The 19967-nt window shown below is 39.9% G+C and overlaps 1 protein-coding gene across 5 annotated transcripts in view; it reads left to right on the forward strand.

The window, feature by feature from the left end:
• Astn2 (astrotactin 2) overlaps positions 1 to 19967 on the forward strand; it is a 987955-nt gene that overhangs the window by 403649 nt on the left and 564339 nt on the right. The gene's annotated exons all lie outside the window — the stretch shown is intronic.

Raw genomic sequence — 19967 nt, forward strand, 5'->3', positions numbered from 1 at the left:
TTTGCCTCTTCTTGTTACTTGGTGATCCTTTTCCTAATTGTAAAGACAACACTAGGCTTGGACTAGAGTTTTCGTGCATAGAGTTTCCTGCGTAAAGCTAGTGAAGTAAAGGAACTGTGCTAGAGAGCTCACTTTCTCTCAACTAGAAAAAATAAACTAAGTACTTAATTCTTGATGAGTACTTTTACTTTATTCCGACAGTTTAGTGCATAGTGCTTTTCCTTTTCTTTTCTCTTTCCTTTCCTCTGCTTTCTCCTAGTTGCCCTATGGTCAGCACATTTTTGCATATCATCTTCTCTGTGACCTGCTCATATTCTAGGGATGTAGAGATAGGTAAAATCAAACTTCCTGTATCTCCCAGTTTAGTGACAACTACAAGATGAACTAAAGTGTGGAGGTCCTATAATGGTGTCTTATGGATGCTGTGAAGAAGCAGATGAGGGATAACTAAAGACTGTAAGCTATGAATGATTGACGTTGCTGAAGAAAGGTGTTCAGAATATGTTGCCCAAGCTAGGTCCTCAAGCTGAAGATGCTTCCCTAGTGGGTTGTAGTTGTTGGCATACTTCACAGTAAGGGAATAAGACACTATTCTCTGCATTTGTGAGAACCTTATGTGAAAATGTCCTCATAATTGCAATAACAACAGCAACTAATAAACCGAATCATTAACAGACCTGTTGTTGAGTGCCCTTTCCTGTGTGCAATGCTTTGCAAAGCATTTCCTCAATTAGATTACCTAATGAACTATGGCCACTCATTATAATGTAAGGGCTGTGTGAACATACATAGGTCATGTGAGAATAAGGATGTCATTTAACTCACTCAGTGTCACACAGGCAGAAAGAATCATTTCACATTAACGTGACTAGAATTTGCTTAAAAGATCACTCAATGACTAAAATAACTTCAAGTCTAGACCTCCATTAGTATTTCATGACTCTAGGTGAATCTCTACTTCTTTACACCTTGGTTTCTTTGTTGTAAATCTACTACCTGTTGAACATTTTGAAAGTGGTTTCAACCTAGTGTTTGAAACCTGCAGGATGTTACAACATATAGAAAAATATAGAATAATCCAGTTAAGGAAAGACAGACACATAACGTCCCCACTCATACAGAAGCTAGATTGTGTTGAATTCATGGTGGAAGAGAGTACACTACTGGGCTCTGGAGTCTGGAGAGGGGAGACAGAATAAAAAGAAAAGATTGTTCATTAGATATGAAAATGCCATTAAAGGGGAGGGTTATACACTGGTGTCCTATAACATACTGTGGTGATGTGGTTATCAATATTTTTTTTCCATTTTCAGAAAGGAGAAGATGTTAACTATTTGCAAATCAAACAAAATGATAAATGTTTTTGGTGAAGGATATACTAAAATATCATCCCTGAGTTAATCAATACACAATTCTTGCATGTGTTAAAGTACTGCACTGTACCCCATAAATATGCACACTTCTGGGTCAACTTAAGAATACTCATTTATGCTGTGGGGAATAAGATCTATTAGTATCATGTCAGTGTCTCTAGTCGTGTCTCTTCAAGCTGGTCCCAGCCAATCTGTGTAGTGAGACAGTCCCTGGGTGTAGATGCTGAGAGCAGAGGCAGCTGAGCAAACTTTCCACAGCCCACAAGTTGCCATTTGAAGAAAGCTTAGAAGGATCACTGCCAAGTTTCTCCGGGGAATGCAAACTCCCAAGGCTGTCTGGATGCAGAGGAAAGTGGTGGGAAGTGGCTGTGGTGGGGCAGCTATATCCCCATCTCTAACTCTCAGCTCCAGATGCCAAGGGATCTGTAGCATCTTCGGTGCCAGTGAGAGTATGAGAGGAAGAAGAATGCAGTTTTTCAGAAGGAAGATTATGAGATGAGAGGAATAATTACAACCGGTGCATCCCCCGCCCAGCACTCAATACCCAGCAAAGCCTTGCTATTTAGCTTTCTTCCCAGCCCCTCTGGGAATTTAAAGCAAATATGTCTGCAGCTGTTCACCCTTGGTGTTCCCAGAAGCTGTTGGTAACTTCTGGAATCTCTGCTAATGCCCCAGGCATCATGAGCTGAACTTGTCTGTGCCATTGGCTACCTGTGATGTCCTGTTTGTGCCTTCCTTTGTTTCAATTTTACCAGTGAATGCATACTTTCAGATGTGAAGCTGACATTTGCTGAACTCGGGATCAGGATTCAAATTCTGGAAGAAGCTTAATGTTCCAAGCACTAAAGATGGGTGGGATGATGAGGCAAGCATCAAATAGAGAGTAAAAATTCCATTCATAAGATTCAAATCTATATTGTCCCACTTATTAGATATATGTCTTGCATCTGGCACACACACGTGCGTGCACACACACATACACACACACTCAATATGTATGAAATTGTTCCCGACGATGTTGCTTTGATGTCAGAGAGGTGACTGATTTACACAAGGCCTTAAATTCTTAAGGTCAATGAACTAACTGAACACTGTGGGGAAAGGACTTGAGCCTATAAAGTTTTGAAGGAGCAGTTCTGTGAGGGTCGCTGCTGTTTTGCTGCATATGATAAGGTCTGAATGAGGGCATGAGAGATGAGAATGATAGTGAGGGAGTCCTAAATAGCTAGAGCTGTAACAAGGAAACAGCAACTGGTTACACTTAGACGTCCAGAGGGACTAGAGTCATAGCTGGTGAGTATTCTGGAATCCATGAGGGCCAGAACATTGATATAAGAAACATATATCATGGGCGGTGGTGGCGCACACCTTTAATCCCAGCACTCGGGAGGCAGAGGCAGGCGGATCTCTGTGAGTTCGAGACCAGCCTGGTCTACAAGAGCTAGTTCCAGGACAGGCTCCAAAGCCACAGAGAAACCCTGTCTCGAAAAAAAAAAAAAAAAAAAAAAGAAACATATATCAATGTAAGAAGCCCAAATGAAGGCTGATGGTGGCACTGTGCTTATGTAGCATGCACGGGTCCTTGGATTCCATCCCCTGCATTGTAAATGTTTATCCAAAGAAAGAGGAAGGCAGATGGAGACAAAAGGAAGTCCCTTTTGTGGGCTCTGAGGTGTGGTAGGCAATGGTTAGAGCCCAAATGTCAGAGTCTGCAGATTCAAATCCTAACTCGAGCCTCATCCCCCGAAAAAAGAAGATGCAAATGCACCAAAATTTGGAGTGCCATTGAGAAGAACAGATGGTTACTAGCTGCCAGGGCCAGGCCTACATTTGAACGTCAGCTGTTACTGATTCCATTCATGCATCATCTTCCTGATATGAGATCAAGAATCAGATGCCAACCCCTTGACCACATTTGAAGGAAATGAGTGGAAGCACGACAAGGAAAAAAATGTAAGCAACTCTGAAGAACACAGAGTATTAGGACCTTCAAAGCCCTGTCTGCGGGAAAATTATTAGTAAAAGATGTCGCTGTATTATGTGAGCAAAATTAATTTGTCAGCTATCTGAAGGCTGCTCTGTTGAATGCCTGAACAGTTGTAGTTTTATCTTACCACATTATGTGGGCCAAGGGGGAGGATGGAGAGAGGCCTCTGCACCTACACAGGTGCTGGCCTGACTCAAGAATATGAAGCTTCCAGAGATGGATACTTCCTGAAAAGACTTAAATGCAACATTAAGGGGCTGGACGCTGGGCTGGCATTAGAAAAAGAAGCCTAAAAGGAGGCCTAGGGACCTGATGCCATATTTGAAATATGGAATCAATTAAAAATGGTAACTTCTACCACCTTAAAAGGAAGCAGATGGGCACAGGGTGAGGGCACATGGAAGGCTTGGCGATTTCCTAGATTACAGATAATTATAACAGGAAGCTGTATTCAACTCTCATCTGTGATTATTCCCCACATAAGACTTCACACACTCCAGCTATATATGCCAGATGTTTTCTGAAGGCTTGGGTTCTCTTTTTATCTCTTGAAAATACTATCTTTTCTGCACCAGTTTTCTAGCCCCTCCACTCCAACCACACGTCGTCTTCCACCTGCAGCTCACGTGTGACATCTGAATGCAATGTTCTATGACTTTGCAGAGAAAGCGGGCATCCTTGCTCTCAACCCCCAAAGCTTCCTATATATTTAAATTCCAAGGCTGATGATGTTTTCTTATAGGCTGTTATCATGCTCCAAATGTACTACCTTACAGCAAGGATTCTTTTTACTCTTCTATAACCATTGTATTTTGTTCCAGTGTGCAACTTATAATAACAGTTATATATTTAGATCCTTTCTCCATTCAAGATAATAAATAAAATCCAAAAGGTCTGAAATATTCAGTAGCACTACTGTGATTACAGTCACTATGCGAACTTCATTTTCAGACCCCAAATATTAATGAGCCAAGGAAACATAAGCTTCACAGTTTCAAAGCTCTGAAAGGACAAGACAGAAGAGAGCTAATGATGTTCCTACTTACACTGTCCTGGGAAGCTTCTTAGACAACATAGAATGTGAAGAGAACACTGTGGCTTCTCCCTGAAAGAGCATGTTTGCGGATGAGATGAGAATGCATTGAGCAAAGGAGAATTACCTTCAGTCTCTCTTCAATTGACCTGTTGCCTGCACCCTCAGGACCACATGAATTCATCACGGCCCGTGCTTACCCCATGCAGGGAGACAAGACACCATGTAAGCACAGGAACATACTAAGTTGTGCTTATTTCAGAGTCACTGAAAAGATGTCGTTTGCATTTGGAAATCTCTGCCCTCATTTTCAATCCCTAAACTTCCACCCTGCCCCCACAGAGAACCACTAACTACTAGAAATCTAAGTAAACTTTTTGATCAGTATTCATAAGAAAAAGTGATGGGTTATAGCTTTTTATCTTGGTGTTCCTGTGGGATTCCTAACAGTGAGAGTGGGGTGGTCACTGACACTTACTCTTTTGCATATCTATGGTACTATTTTCCTCCTACTGGGTTACCTTATCCAGCCTTGATGTGATGGTATGTATGTACCTGGTGTTATTGTGGCATATTATGCATGTTTGGTTGCTGTCCCTGGGAGGCCTGCTCCCTCCTGAGGGGAGATAGTGGAGTGTGGCTTCTGGAGTAGAGCGGAAATGGAGGGAAGACTGATAGAAGGGAAGGAGGAAAAGCGTGATCAGATTGTAATATATGAGAGAATATTAACAGAAATAATAATAATAATATAGCTGGTAAAATTCATCTTGGGTTTCCAAAATGTCAGACAGTATGGAAGACACTTTACCCCTAATACCTTATCTATTCGATTAGAACATGCTGACATGTTAAATATTCCATGTTCTGTATGTGTCATGAGGTAATAAAAATGGCCTTCTGAAGGCAGAACATATTCTGCCTTCATGATTCTTACTTTCTCAGTGAGCGAAGATTGAAGCATATTTTCAGAGTGGCAAAGTAAACAGTGCTGGCAGGTTAAGCAGATATGAATGGAATTAAACCAAGGAGGCAGAAGAGAGATTGAGCTTGCTGTTTATCATGGGAAAGGTCACTTTGAAGAGGTGGCATTGAAACAGACGCAAAGAGCTGAAAAGGCAAATGTGCGCAGGCAGAGGAAACAGGGTCTCAAACTGTCTGAAGGACTGCAGGGATGGAATGAGGTCAACATGGTTGGTGGAAATGCAATGAAATGGGTTATAGAGATGACTAAGGGAGCAGACACTCTCCTAGGGAACAGGCAACTTTGTTGCCTTTGTATGCCCAGGAGAACTGAGGCTGAGAGCAATGGGACCTTTGCCGTCTGGTCTGATTGTATGCATATACATAGCATTGCCCTGCTCCATTTTGCCAGCTAACGCTTATGTGAAGCTTAACCCTCCAACTCTGGTTGTATGGACCCATTTCTCCCCACCACTTTTTAGTGCTTCGGACCACTCCCTGTATCTTCCTTCTTGCTGGAAGAGCTATAGTAATTCTCCAGTCATCTCCATTCTTCCCTCAGTCAGGAATCTCATAGACATGCTTCTGAATACTGTATCTCAGAGCCAGAGCAGATCAAACATGCATATAAAACATATATATACACATATCCACCCATATAATTCCCATAGCCAGTTCTCATGCCCACCCTCCAGCTGACATTGGTCTTTATTATGTACATTCCTGGAGAAAACTAATTACATTAAACAACACGACTATCAAGAATTTCAAGGTTGAATAAATTGGTCAGAATTTTAGATAGCACGTACCAAAGACTCTTTAAAGGAATCCATCCCATCTCTAACATGTTCTGTTCCTGTCCTTCTGTGTCGCCACAGAGGATGCTACTTGGGAGTCTCAGTGCCCTTTCTCTTAGTGGAAATAATGATATCCAAAAGAAACACATCAGCGAATGATGGTCCTTTTTACCCTGGGAAGCTGTTTGTGATTATTTCTCAGAAGCGATTTTTAATTGTTCCATCTAAAAGGTATGCATCTCCTCTGCTCCTTCTGCCTCCTTGTAGAGCCTTGTGGGTTGGACCCAGCTATTAGTAGCACTTACTAATTTCCTCTGAGTCTCCCAGGCTGGAGTGCCAGGCTTGGAACAACTTTTAATTTTGTTTTTAATTAAATTTCAGTTGTTTCAAATCACTCACTTTTAGTGCCATTTCTTTGTGGTCCTTAGAGACGGCAAGGGCTGTGCACTCTTGTTTGTGCACACACGCAAGCTGATGTGAGTGCTAGACTAAAGATTGACTCCTGGCTGAGGTCCAGAGCAGGAACAGGCAGTTCACGAAGCAGAAATGAGTCACAAAATGGGCTTTGGTTTGTGCTGTAATATCTTGAGCTAATACATTACTTAAGCAGGAGACTTGGTTATTGTATTTGTTTTTGCCAAACTATATTTGAAGAAGGTTACATTCTCTTTTATTTCATGATAAGATTATCAAATCTATGCAGGTAGTAATGGTCCTGAGAACACTAACATTTATTAAGCACTTATTGTGTGTCAGGTAGTGGTTAAGCACTTTACATATATTGCCTCATTTACATTAAATGTGAGTAATTTGAAACACAGAAATTTAATTTCCATATATTACATCCCACATTCCTATGAGATCATTATCCATGTTTTTATAGCTGAATAACCAAAGCCCTTTTAGCTGGAGTGTTGTCATTTGGTTAGCTAGTAGGCATTTAGCTGGAGAGTTATCATTTGGTTAGCTAGTGCCATAATATGCATACTATCTCATTCCATGTCTCTGCTCTTCATTCCTGTCCTGAATTTTTTCTTCTCACTCTAAAAACGCAGTAGGGCTTCATCATCTAAATGAATTTAACAGTGGGAAAGAGAATGTATCCATTGGTTTTCCACAAAAGTGAAACTGACCGAACTTTATTCGTTCTTTCATGTGGCCTCCGTCATGTCCATTACTGTTGGGTAGACCGTGTATGTACTGTAGGGTTAACACCCCAGAATAGGCAGTTAAACTCGAAAGAATAAAAACATAACTATATACAACCGTCCTGGGGCTCTCCTAGTTTAGTTAAAACCGTTTGATACACTGTTAACTGGATGAGAACACATAAGTCCACTTTCTATTTCTGAAATCTTGCTTACCTTGGGTTCTTGGCAGAGGACATGAATTCTCTAAGATCTCTTCATTTTCTACTACCTAACATGCATACATATATTCACACATACACACTTACATATAGACACATATACTAATACACAGGCATATACTTGCATAATTATACGTATATACATTGCACACATACACACTTACACACACACACACATTTTGCTTCATACACACCGCAGCTTTTTTCCTCCTCCAGAACCCTTGTTCATAGTTGTGATCATATATGTGCCGATGGTACACAGATATGCAAGAGCTCTGGGTGACTACAGAACCTTGGGTAGCTCTTTCTGCAGGGCAAAGTTTGGTATTGTGTACTAAGGTACAAGAATGCGGGGTGGGAACTATGCAGTTTGCCTCTTTCACCTCCATTTGATGATATTTAAGACAGCAGTTTTCAAAGAGTAAGCTGAAAGTGCAGTTTGCCATTCAAACATTCATACAGAATGTTTTACTGATTGCTGGTCAAGTGCTAAGCGTGATAAAAGATGTCCATTCAGCATGTGTTGGTTCTGGTTTTCCTTCAGAAAGATGATTCTGTTCTTATAGAAAAAGCCCCAACAGGCCTACATCTTGTCTCATGGGGGAGGCTCAGTGAGTATGTGCTGAATTCAGATTCTCTTGGAAATGAACTACAGTAAATAGAAAGATGCTTATGTCGGGCCATCAGGGAAAGGACCAGGTTTATTAAGTGATATGTCTGCTTGCTGGTACAAAGCAATTTAAGGAAAGGAAGGTTTATTTACGCTCACTATGGGCACGTTCTTTCATAGCAGAGAAGACATGGAGACAGGGTCTCGAGGGATCCTGTCACATTGTAGTCAGTACCAGGTGGATCCTCACACTCAGATGGCCTTTTCCTTCTGCTGCATCCAGGATACCAGTCCATGGGTGCAACTCCCCACACTAATTGACTTAATCTAGAAACTCCTCCATAGACAGGTTCAGAGGTTTGTCCACTAGGGGATTCTGCCAAATTGACAATCAGAATTCGCAATCACAATGAGTCACTTGTAGGTTATAGGAAGAACTTGCCTGTAGATAGGCCAAAGAAGACAGAGAGCATATTCTAGAATGTGTGGACAAACACAAGAAAATGAGAATCTGAAAATTGTCCATGGGTGGAAGGAGATGTACCAATAGTCCCTGAGGCCTGACAGGGCTCCCTTCTCTTTATTATGCCAGCAGACTGGGGATATATTTCTAGCAACTAAAAAAAACAAAATGAAGAAGAAATTAAAAAAAAAACTCTTTCTGGCTACTTAACCATGTGATTGACTCAATGCTTTAACTTTGATACCAATTTTACTCTTTATTCCTTCCCATCTACCAAACAAGACAGTGTAGCTCGTTATTATTAGCATTATTACAAAACAGTGATATTAACATTAGCCAGAGAAACAATATTAACCATATCCTCTTTCCCAATTGCATTCTCTCTCTGCTGAGTCGATGACATTTTGATGTATATCCTTTCTGAATTTTCACTACATACATATGCACGCATTCTAAGTTGCTGTTTTGTAATTGTCTCAATGCTTCAATAAGACCCTAAATACCACTTACCTTTCTCACAAATCGCAATCATCCTAGGATGACATCATGCACAGAAGGGTGTGCTACTCACAACTGTCCCATTTTGCAGAAGAGGAGCCTCGAGGATCACCAAGTCAGGCAGTGGACAGAGGGAACCAAACGGTAAATGTCAGGATTGGAGTTCATCAGTACTGCTGACTGCAGAGATAGACTCTTTCAAGCTGTCCTGAGAGCAGAAAGAATGGATTCATTCTTCACACATCACATACTTGAAACAAGGATCTCAGTCACCCGAAGACCTTCTTGAGTCTTCTGTTTGATCTACATATAAAAACTTTACCCTTTCCCTTTTTTAAGCTTCTAGAATCATAGCAACATTACCTAGGAGAACGGCTAATTGTTAAGGATGCTACAGAGTGAATAAGCTGCTCATCTCTTTTATTACACCACCCGAAGTACCAATATTACATCTTTAGGCAGCTGTTCTATCTGTCCCAGACAGTAAAAGCTGCTCCATCAACATAACTGTTGAAGCCTCTGATGTTTGGAAGCTTTGCCTTATCTAATCTTTTGTGGTATCATAAAACGATTATATTAAGTCTCCGCACTAATTTGAATTGTGTCCAGTTTCCAGAATATATCTTTTGGAAGTACTACATGTCTTTAGACATGTATATTAAATTAAAATGTTATGCAACACAGTGCCTCTCCATTCATTCTAACATATAATTTATGTTTCAGTCATCATCTTCAGAAGTACAGTATCTAGAGAATGAACCAGAGGTGAACATTGACATACCCAACGTAAGATAAGAAACGCATTGTAGTGTGGACAGTTCTTTGTGCAGTGAGAATAGGGGACAGCCTAATAGTATTGAGCATTACTATTTTTAATACAGAGTACATTCTAATTTCTATTCTTCAGCCATGTAGCTGTGTGTTTCAGGATATGTACATATGACTACCCAAAGCCTCGGTTTCTTTGCCTGTAGAATGGGAATACAAATAATCCTTCCCTCTAGTGATAATTCTCAGGTCATTTGAAGAATAGCATCGATAGCAGTACAAAATTCCATCTAATAAATGCATTCAGAGAGTCAGTCACACACAATCCCATAACTTGCATGCAGGTGATACATAGTAAATGGCTTCACTCTCTTTTAGAAGAGGCTGAGAAAAGAGATAGGAAGCACTTTCCAGAGACACTCAAATGGTGAGCTGATGGGACTTCAATTCAGTTTGGGTCCCGGTCTGCTGAATTTCAAGGCCCGTGCTTTTTTTGTCTGAAACTCTTCCAGGATGAAAGAAGAGTGTAGAAGGCAAGAGCAGCAACACACATACACACATGCACACACACACAAGCATGCACAAGCATTAAGTGAGAGACAGAAAAGCAGGTAGGTGCCTGGGTCTAACTTGGCTGGGTGGCTTGAACCGATGGTGTAGTAATGAAACAGATCGGGGAGGAATTGCTAATGTGGTTATTCTTAGTGCTCACTGTTGTGAGCTACCTTCGCCAACAATAGCCCTTGATATGTGTGCAGGCTCCTTGGGAGGAGCAGAGAGAAGCACATCTCATAGACGAGGGAAAGGACAAGGAACAGTGTTGGGGGGCAGATGCAGAGCCATTCAAGGGTGTGCACTCAGTTCTTATTTGCATCACGATTCACACTGCAGCTCCACATTTTTTTTTTGGAATGTTTATCTTCCAAATGTGCGGATCCTGATGTTTAGCAGGCATCTTTCTTGGGATCTGTCACTCCTACAGCATGCCTTCACTCCCCTCCTGCTTAAGTCACCTTAGATAAGTTCGTGAAAGCAAGAGAAGTAGTTGCCAGGATGTGGTATAAGGTAGCCTACGGGAAATGAGTGATGGGTGAGAGCAAGGTGATGCTTTAAAATGAAGCTACAGGCAGGACTACCCTATTACACAAATTCAGGAGTCTTTGTCTACACAAAATACAATTACTAAGAGCATTGTGTGGACAGATAAATATGCAAATATTCCAGGACATAGCGACAAAATCATATACTTTATATGTATGGGTAGAGATTAAATTGCATGCAGAAATACATTGCTAACTTGCAGATTTCCCAAGAATAGCTCACTGTAAATCTCTAATCAGAGACTACACTATTCACAGGTAATTCACATGAATTTTACTTAATAACGTTGGAGGCTTTGTGATCTGTATTTCCAAAATGAAGGCAAGAAAATGAGTAAGGGTTACAGACTGATTCTTCCTATGGTAACCGAGAAACAGGCTAGACTGGGTTTTGAGATGCCCTCTTTGCTTCTGACAAAGCTCCTATCCAAGTTCCATTTTTATATTCATGTCATGCTTGACCAGCTAACAGGAAGGAAAAGATATTTCCCTGTTACAAAAGTCAAAACAAAGAATGTATGTGAGTGGGGGCAAATGTTAATATGTTCCTTCCAGAGCCTGGGCCCACGACATGCCTCAGTGGGTAAAAACACTTTCCACCAAGCCTGAGAAACCAAGTATGATCCTGACATTTTGGAAGGAGAGAACCCATGCTGGAAAGCTTTTTCAGGCTTGTGTTGCATGCATTAGTATGTGTACTCCCCCACAATAAATGAATACATTTAATTAAAAAATTAAGAACCATTGGTATTAAGTCAAAGTAAATCTGATATTTAAATTGGATTTGTTCCATCAATTTCTTGTAAAGTTTAGAAGTAAATCTAGAAAAGAAAAAAAAAGAATTAATAGTAAGTAGCTACTTTCTAGCTTGCACCAAAATTATTTCCTTAGAAATTTAAATAAGTTAAAAAAAATAAAGGAAGCATTTTCTGATTTTGTTCTTTTTCTGTTACCTAGCTTGGTACCAAATTGTCACGTACCTTGGAGGAAATGCTCTTTTGAAATAGCGAGACTTCAAACAGCTTTTGTCCAGACCCCAAATACCCCTAACTCAACTTGAAGCAAGACCAAGGGCAAATAAAAGCAGGTAGAATTCTGTGACAATCTGTTTTTAGCCAGACTTTGATCACAGTTTGAGATGGGGAATACAGAAAATGTTATAAAAAAACAAAAAAGGCAATGCCCACAGGAATTCCACGCGCCATTTTATAAAAACTTACATTTACTGAGTTTGGGGAAAGTAATAAAACTATTTATTTAGAAGCAACTGTTTTCCATATGTGGGACACTACATTCCCCATGGGCCTTCCCATGTCCATGTTTATTTTTCCCTGGTCCCTAGTGATGAGCTCTTAAGCAATTCTCCTGTGATGTGGTCCTCTCCTTCTAGAAAGGTAGGAGTAGTGAGTTGTAGCTTTGTGACTTTGTCATTCAACTACACAGGACCTGTGTTTGCTGGTCAGTGTGTACTCTCCAACAACTATGACCTTGAGGTCACACCACTTAGGATCTCTTCTAGCCCTGACATGTTCAAGTACTGTGGCCTTTGAAAAGCCAGTTGTACCCAGAGTTCCAGGGGTAGTTCTTGCCATGCACTTCTCAATAATGGGGACACATACTGAGTCACGGTACAAGTATCATAATGTAGGCTTGGACAGAGCTATGTGGCACCACTTCCTGCATACTTGAACTGTGTGTATGATATATAGTGTTTCTCATATGGCCATGGTAAGCAAAGCACTGTAAGACTAAATTAAACGTAGGAGAAAACAATATGTAATGTATATATAATATATAACAATATAATCAAGAGATGTGGAAAAATGAGATATGTGTGCAGACTGCTGGTATGTCACCCAATAGAATATTTTATAGGAAACTGCATTCTTATAATACTATAGATGATGTACACTCTAAAACTGATAAAAAAATTAAAGAATAATAAATAGATAAAGCAGGAGCATTTATGCTTAGTAGCCTTGTTAAGTATTATGTATTACATATTATTATATAACTACACTTTAAATGACCACCAACATGACCCCAGATACATGAGTCATGCCTCTCTTGTACAATTGTAGTTTCAAGAGGCAGGAGGAATTCTCAGTACTACTGTAATTTTAGGGAACCACTGCTATATACGAGGTTTCTTGTTGATCTTTATATAACACATGATGGTACTTGATCAATCCTCATGGGATCAGGAGCATTTTCTTTCCTGCTTTTTCTCTTAGGTTTGATTGCCTATTAAAGAATAGTGTGCATCTTTCAGTGAAGATTGTCACTTCCCCAAAGGAGTGAAAAATGGGTTTGAGGGCAATAAAATACACCCCCTGTGCATTGTAAAAATAAACCATAAATAAAGTGCAATAGTGTATATACAGTGTACTTGTGGAATTAGAATGTCACTAGTAAGAGATGGTTTGTGGGGGGAGGGAACAGTAAGCTCCTTAGGAATAAAAAAGAAAAGGGTTTTGGAAATTCTTTTAGATGTCATGTATGATTCTCATATCATCATAAATTTCTCATCTATTATATTATTTCCAAGATTATTCCAAATTTAAACAAATTTTTATTTTGTGAAGAGCCTAACAATACTGTTTTCCATAAATGGTTCTTTAAAATAGCCATTGGGCATTTTCAGTTTCTTCTTAGCTTCCATCTTTTTAACATTTTCATCTTATTCCCATGGTATATTTTATAACCTACATACCACATCCTCTGTCTGTCCAGTGATGCTGGAGTGTTTGGAACCAGTTTGGACTTCTAAAGGAATCAATGAAAATGGCTTAACTCAAACTAAGGTTTCTGTTTAGAACTCTATACATCTGAATTTCAGTTATTGACTTTGTCATTTTACATGTTTTATTGTATACATTTCAAGCCTTATTCTGAGAAGTTATCCCTAGGGTTCATGGTATTAAATAGAGGTTAATAATCAGAATTGCACATAGAGATATTTGTCCAGTACCATAAAAGTAGTGTATTAGTTTGATAATACTGATATAATAAAGTACCAGTGACAGAGTGGTTAAAATTTCATGAGTGGTTTTCTTATAGTTATGGAGTTAGCAGTCAAAGATCATGGTGTTCGCAACATTAATTTCTTCTGCCGTCTCTATCCTTGGCTGATAGATGGCTTTCTTCTTTTCTCCTCTTCATATAGTCCCTCCGCCTTGTACATGTGTGATTAATTTCTTCTTATAAGGACATGGGTCATGTTGGATAAAGGCTCCAATCAATATTCCCTTTTAACTCTGCCTTTTTTAAAGACCATGGCTTCAAATACAGTCAGTCATATTTTTGAGTCAATGCATGCTAGACCTGTACCAAATAAACTTGAATAGGACACAGCCCATCCCCTTACAGATAGAGAGCATGTAAGTGATTGTGAGAAGGTTGAACTTGACTCCAGGTAAACAGAAATTAAGTGGCATAAGATGAGATAAAAGGGAAAGATGGAGTTAGAAGAAAAGACACAGAGATAAGTGGCTGAGAGCCTTGTTTGGAAACAGACCCACAATAAAGATGCTGTTCTCAGAGACCAATTGCTCCCAACCACATAGGTTGGCTTTGCTTCTGCTTTAAAAGCCCTCAGATTTTTGTTTGATCACCAACTTTATGTATCCACTTTTCAATGGATAGTAGAATGTAGCCAATATGACTTATGGCTCTGTAAACTAGGGCAGGGGCTAGAGTGGACATGTGCTTCACTTACCCGTTGGACTAATAATAGAAGTGGTCCTCATTTCTGCTTCTGCGTTTCTACTTCCTCATACCCCCAGGAAAGGCTCTGTGATGGTGTGACAGGAGGGAAAGTGCTTCTCATCATCTAACAACCGAAGAGAGGAAGCAGAGAACTGAATGCGTGGGAGCAAAATCTTTCCTGCACTTTGCTTGTGGAGAGCATTGGCTGGCCATTCACCAGTGCAGCCAGATCCTTGTTTTGAAGTCTTTTACCCATGGTATCATTGTTCTGACTAATGGTGAACAGTGTAATGAAAGGAATTTGGAAAAAAAGACAAAAATTGTCTGGTGATACCTACCTTTATGGGATTTTTAGTTCTCATCTGGAGCTTTCAGTTTCTTTTGGGGGATGCTGTGCCTCTGGCTTTTCAGAGAACATTATGGAATGGCCTGAGCTTCCCCTCTCACCCCTGATCTATTCTGCACAATTACAGAAGCAGGCTTATAATCAATGTAATTGAAGATCAGAGTTAATGAGGACCTCAGTGCCCGTGCAGTCCCCTCAGCAACACGAGGCTTCAGATTCTAGATAAGGGAATGATTGGGCTGAACTGAAAATCCATTTGGCTAATTAGATGATGTATATTCCCACAAGGCTGTGGGAGAAAAATGAATATATATGTATGTGTATATATATACATATATATATATATAAAAATAAGGAAACATGACATTTTGGAGTTGAGATTTTGGCAGAGATTCACTTAAGAGTCATTGCTCTCTGGGAGGATCTAAATGAGTATCTCAGGAGGAATCTTACATTGCCCAATAAAGGAGGGAGGGCTTTTAATCTAAAGCCAAGAAAATAAGACAGACATCCAGAGGAAAATATGGGGGAAATGAGACACAAGGAATAACACATTTTTATTTCCTTGTGATGTATTTTCATTCCCATAGAAATGTGGCAATTTATTCAGAGAGCTGTTTGACACTCATTTAACTTACTAGTGCATCCACCCTCCTAATTCTGCCCTGTATTTTTTCTCAGATTCTCTGCTTATATCCAAATATCTTCTGAACCTCCATCACACACTATGAGCTATAGAGATCATGAGTTAAACAAAGCATGGCCTTTGCATTCGAGAAATGAAGAATAGACAGAATATGAAGTAAAGGGGAAAGAAGCATAGGCACACAACCTTTCCTCAGAATTTCAGGTCTTATCTCCATCCTTGCTATTCTCACACACTGTATTTTGTTCAGTTAGAGTCTGGTACAGGGCTTGCCACCCAGTTTATATCCAAAATCACAGATGAATGAATGGATGGCATAGTGTGTGTAAGTTCACACTAGATACATTTCTGTCGTAAGTAGGGCAAGGATTGGGATGTATGAGACAGGTAAGGCTTTCAGCTCTACTGGGTAAATTTCCGTGTACTACCCAAGCACCTATCTCTTTATACTTTGCAGTTTTAACCTCTTTTGATTGATCTTTGCTTCTAAACTTAAGTTAAATGCCAATTCTCAAGGTTTGCTTTCCAAGCTTCCCTGCTCTTTCAAAAGGAGAAACCAGCTTTTCAAATAATCCTCACCACCCTCTGGTTCGTATGACATGCACTTTGGCATGTATTTTCTCTACATTATTTAGTTTATAATATTTTCAATGGCTTCAACTCATTTTCCAGTTTCTAGGAAAATGTTTTTACATGCAGAAGACTTTACTAAGTGCTGCACAAATTAGCACACTAAACTTTAGCACGGACATCTTTCACCATTTCTGATACAGCATGGTCTTCATACCCCCTTGCTCCCTCACACAGGGCCTCTTTCCTCTGCTCTGTATCTTACTCATCCACATCTCAAGTCCATTAAAGTGAGTCACTTCTCACAAGAGCCATGAAAGTGCAGTTCAGTTTTTTAGTTTGAGATTCCTAAAGTGCTAATCTTATTGTCTAGGTTCCATGGAGTGCAAATAAAATTAAGCTTGGCCAGTTAGATGGCCTGTCTACTTCAGAATCCCCGGAAGAAGTTAGTTGGAGGTCTCTGTAGTTAGACACGGAAACTAATTTCTTTAATTTACTTTAACATTTGCTAAACCTTGAAAACGTGGCAAGTATTTTGCTCAGAAGTGGACTGACAAAGGTTAATGACTCCGCATATTTTTTTTCTAAGAATTTATAGTCCACCAGAGGAGGAGAAGATGCCTCTGGCACTATCTATGCTACAGTCACCAAAGTGAATGTCCAGCCTTCTGGAGGAAGAGGGAAAGGAGCACAGAAGACAACCCTACCAATGTTCCTGTTTCTAAAAATACCCTGGGATATGGGACGGATGCTGCTTTAGAGAATGAAAACACTTCTTGCCATTTCCACTCCTGCCCTTGGGGAATTATGCAGATTGTTCATATCAGTTTTTCTCTGTGTCTTATACAGTCTTCTGTTAAAGAAGGAAAATGACTATCCTACCAGACTATTGTAAGTGAATAGAATATATAACATGCTATATCACTCATAACACTCAAAGGATAGTAGCTTCCCTCTGCCACCAGAGTGTCTGTCTATCTCTGTAAAATACTATTTCAACGATGTGAAAGATAAGCTACTGACTTAGTCCATTTACAGTACTTAGGCAGAATACCACAGTGCTTGTGCCTTACAAACAGTACAAGTGTATTTTTGAAGGTTCTGGAGTCTGGAGAGTTCAAGATCGGGATGCTGTCAGGTTTGGTGTCAGGTAATAGTCGACCTCCTGGTTGACTTGGGCTATCCTTCCTCAGTGTTTAAAACAGTTTTCTAAGTCTTCAATAAGAGCACCAATCCCAATTATAAGAACTCTATCTTCATGACCCAGTTAGCTCTAAAAGGTCCAGCCTTCAAATATAAGTAGTCTATTATACCTGTTTTTAGACCAATCATATTTCTAATATCTGTTCATATTGTGTGTAGAGCTTTGAAGTTCGTAAGAAATTTAAATAATAATGAGAATTGCTGCCATGAGTCTATTTCATAAAGCTCCCAGTACTTTATCTGCTTTAAGGAATTTGTGTTGCTGTATCCTTCTCTCCTTTAAGTGGTGCCACACTCATTCTCCCAGTTGCAGGGTGTTAATGTCTGGCCCCTCTCAACTGAGTGTTTCTTGCATTAACATCCTCCATTATGAGGGACTGTTTGACCTAAAGTTATTTCTGCTCCTCAGAAACAGCCTATAGTCCCATTCTGAGCGATGTGATGGTATAAAGACTTGTCTTGATTTGGAACCAGTGTGAAGGACCATCCACCGTCAGAGCCTCTGAAGGGCTCTTTCTGCGTCCCCATGGCAATTTAACATCTCCCTCCACGCCCTTTAACATTCCCCACTCCCTGTCAAGACCATACTAACAAACTTCCCATGACAGTCTCTGCCTCGGAGTCTTCCTTTAGACAATCCTTACCCAAGGCAGATATATTGTCTTATATAACCTTTATATCAGCATCTAGGGGGATTGTTTCTCCATGCTGTTCATGTGTGGTAACTGGGGGTGAGGAGTTGCTTTCTTGCTCAAGGTTATACATCTAGGAAGTAACAACATGAAGATCTGAACTCACATCTTGCTGCTGCTCTCTTTATCACAGCGCTATGAAGCTTTTCTAAAGCAGCTGAATTAACCGAGCTCAGCCTTGGGACAGAGTTCAATATCCACACCTCAATCTTTAGTGGGAATAAATACAAGAATTATCCATTTAAACAGCATGACTGTGCTTTTTGAAAGGAAACTCTGCAGTTGATTCTGATGTGTAGTGCCTTGCTCAAGGACCCATGCGACACGTTTCTGTTTGGGCTTTGTTCCAGTGGGGGAAACGTGGCTTTGCAAATAGATTTGCATAGATTTCCTTGCCAAAATTTTGAAATATGAAATCCAACAGACTCATTTTTTTTTCCTTTAGCTGCCAAGGACTTTAGGGCCAACTTCAAAAGGGGTCATTTCCTTATATCAACTTGATGCCGCTCATCCACTCCTGCTGTTTCACATGGATGCTTCTGGCATTCACACTAAAAATCGTGTCGCCTCCTGCGCCTTTACATAGCAACTCCTTCTATAGAATGATGAACAGTCTGTGTCTGTGTGAGTTAGAGAATGGAAGCATTAGTTCCTGGCTTCAGACACTTAGGCAGCCAGACATGGTTTGATGTGACCTCATCTCTCTGACCATTTTTCACTGGTCTGCAGCAGATGATCTGATCTAATATTAGCTTAATCATAGGTCAAGAACAGTGTCTGATATGGTCTGACAGAAGCCCCTGTTTGATGCAAAGGGCGCTTAGAAACTGAAATGCTCTTCCCCGGGAAAAACTGAATTTCTTCCCTGGAAAAAACTTGATTTTCTGTTGTCATTGTTGTTTCCTGGTATGATAAAGAGAAGCAAACAGGGTAGGAATGCTTAGTTATGCTAATTTTAAAGCATAATTTTCTGTTCGCTGTGATGCAGGTTGATAGATCTACCACAAGTTCAGAGCTACTCTTCAAGTCTATTTAGGGCTATTCAAACTCATATTTTTTTACTCTGTGAAGCTTAACTTTTGCTTTGTGTGATTGTTTGTCACACACACACATATTCATCATTTACAATATTATTGTAGCCAATCTGAGGAATCTTCTTGCCTCCTCCAATTGGATGTGTATATGAGCATATGTGAATTTGTATAGAATATATATGCAAACACTGTATAATTATATAATAATTACATTGAAAATGATAATGTATGGTATTGCATGCATATGTATGTATAATATATCTTATGAATTAGTGAGAAATATTTCAATTCATAGATTATAAAGCTTGAGGCTTTTTTGACCTACATAAGTTTCTATGAACATCTTTAAGTCTTCAATGGAAAATGGGTTGGTTATAATAAAAGCTTAAATTTAGCCTCTTCTGGCTTTTAGGCCCATGTGTAAAGCTCTAACTGGAAGTGATTCATAGCTACCATTCTAGTGGAGAATGACATGGCCTCTTGATGCCGGCCCTCACCTGCTTTTCTTCCTGTACTTACCAAATTCCAAGCATCAAGCTCATTTGCTTGTTTGTTTGCTGCTTTTTGAGACATGGTCTTCCTCTGCATCTCTGCTTGACCAGAAAATCATTGTGTAGATCTTATTGGCTTACTACCTTCCATCTTCTGAGTACTGGGATTATAGGAGTATGGCACCAAACTCAGGATCAAGGTGTGTGTGTGTGTGTGTGTGTGTGTGTGTGTGTACATATATGCACATGCTCATATGTGGTATCTTTCCTTAGAGGTTCTAGGAATTTCCTTGAGAATTCCTCTATGTCTTTGTCTACA

This window comes from Chionomys nivalis, chromosome 11, assembly GCF_950005125.1.
Source record: "Chionomys nivalis chromosome 11, mChiNiv1.1, whole genome shotgun sequence".
Taxonomy (NCBI): Eukaryota; Metazoa; Chordata; class Mammalia; order Rodentia; family Cricetidae; genus Chionomys; species Chionomys nivalis.